Raw genomic sequence first — 2,316 nt, 5'->3', positions numbered from 1 at the left:
AAAAGTGATTGTTCATTTTGCTAAATGTGATCACCTAATAAATTATCTAATTACTTAAAGTGGTTATGTAAAGAAAAGATCAATAATACACATGAAAATAAGCAACTTTGCGACAGATCTTATCTTGGACTTCAGAAAGGCGGATATTAATAGACACAGAAATAGGGTAGGAGAGGTCCAATGGCTGGATGTTCTAGAGGACAGAAATGTCCAAGAAGGATGGGAGATTTTGCTAAATGAAATTCTCACTGCACAATCTGTAAAAATTCCGAAAAGAAGGAAGAATTGGAAGTATTTAAAGAGACCAAGATGGATGAACACAGAACTTCAACACTTGCTAAAAGGGAAAAAAATAAATACATATCAAATGGAAAGATGGGGCATATCTTAAGAATAATATATTGTTGTTTGCAGGGAATGCAGGGCAAGCGTTAGAAGAGCTAAAGCCAGTATTGAAATTAAGCTTGCAAGGTGAGGACAAAAGCAGTAACAAAGGATTTTGGGGATATGTGAAAAGCAAAAGAAAAGTCAAAGATGCTACAGGATTTTTACAAAATGAAAAGAGTCAAGCGTTCAAAATTGATGTTGAGAAGGCCAAACTTTTAAATTCATATTTTGCCCCTGTGTTCTCTAAAAGAGCAAATGTAACATCAAATGATCATTGGTGTGCTATCAAAGGAATAAATTGATTCACATTATCCGTAAACAGAAATATCGTGAGAGAACACTTTGACAATTTATATTAATTTTAATTTCCTGGTCCAGATGAATTACATCCTATGATACTAAAAGATGTAGCAAAAGAAATTGCAGAGCCACTAGGAAAAAACCTGGAAGAACAGGAATAGTCCCGTAAGATTAGAGAAGGGCAAATGTCCCTATGTGCAAAAAAGGAAAGACGTTAGAACCAGGAAATTACAGGCCAGTGAGCCTTACTTCTATACCAGGAAAGATCTTTGAACAAATTATTAAACAGCATGTATGTAAGTACTTGGATAAGATTACAAGCAATTAACAAGAGCCAGCCTGGATTTGTAGCAAACAAGTCATGCCAGACTAATCTAATTTCCTTCTATGATGGAATCTCTGACTGGTTGGATCAGGGAAATGCGGTAGATATTGTATATTTTGACTTCAACAAAGCATTTGATAAAGTATCTCATACAATCCTTATTGAATAAATGACCAAGTATGGGATTGACAAGGGTACGGTTAGGTGGATTCATAAATGGCTCAGTGATCGTACTCAAAGAGTGGTAATAAATAGTTGCACATCCAATTGGAAGAGTGCTTCAAGTGGGGTACTACAAGGCTCTTTCCTGGCCACAGTGTTATGCAACATTTTTATAAATGATCTAGATAAGGGAACTGAAGGTAAACTGATCAAATTTGCAGACAATGAAAAGCTAGGAATGAAGAGCTAACAATAGAGAAGATAGAGAAAGGACTCAGAAGGATCTAGATAAACTTGAATAAAGGGCAGTGACTAATAGAATTATATTTAACATGGAGAAATGCAAGATTCTACACGTGGGCAAGAAAAACTAAAATTCCAATTACGGAATGGGAGGAATAGAACTAAGCAACAGTTTGTTTGAAAAAGACAGTATACTAGTAGATCACAGACTGCACATGAGATAACAGTGTGATGCAGCAGCAAAAAAAGGCAAATGCAGTTCTAGGATGTATTAAGAAAAGAAGAAAAGAGTCTAGATCACATGAAGTAATTATCTCCCTCTACTCCTCTTTGGTCATACATCATATGGAATACTGTGTCTAGTTCTGGGCACCACATTTTGCAAAAGACATCGAAAAACTGGAGCAAGTTCAGAGAAGAGGTACCAGGATGGTAAGCGGACTGCAAAGTATGTTCTACGAGGAACAGTTAAAGGATATGGGAATGTTTAGCTTGCAAAAAATGCTAAGAGGAGACTTAATAGCTGTCTACAAATATCTGAAGGGCTGTCACAGTGTAGAGGGATCACCTTATTCTCATTTGCACATGGAAACATGAGAAACAATGGAATGAAACTGAAAGGGAGAAGATACAGATTAGATAATAGCAAAATGTTTTTGACAATGAGGGTAACCAATGAGTGAAACAGGCTACCACGAGAGGTGGCGAGTTCTCCTTCAATGGAAGTCTTCAAACAGAGGCTTGACAGACATCTATCTGAGATGGTTTAGTGAATCCAGCATTGAGCAGGAGGTTGGACACGATGACCCTGGAGGTCCCTGCCAACTTTAACATTCTATGTTTCTAGGATGTTCAAATGGAAAAAGATGTATGAATGTAACTTTAAAGTGATGTGAAAA

Source organism: Dendrobates tinctorius, unplaced genomic scaffold, assembly GCF_039654945.1.
Source record: "Dendrobates tinctorius isolate UK_male_01 unplaced genomic scaffold, ASM3965494v1 ptg000413c, whole genome shotgun sequence".
Lineage (NCBI taxonomy): Eukaryota > Metazoa > Chordata > Amphibia > Anura > Dendrobatidae > Dendrobates > Dendrobates tinctorius.
Note: the sequence above shows the minus strand (reverse complement) of the source record.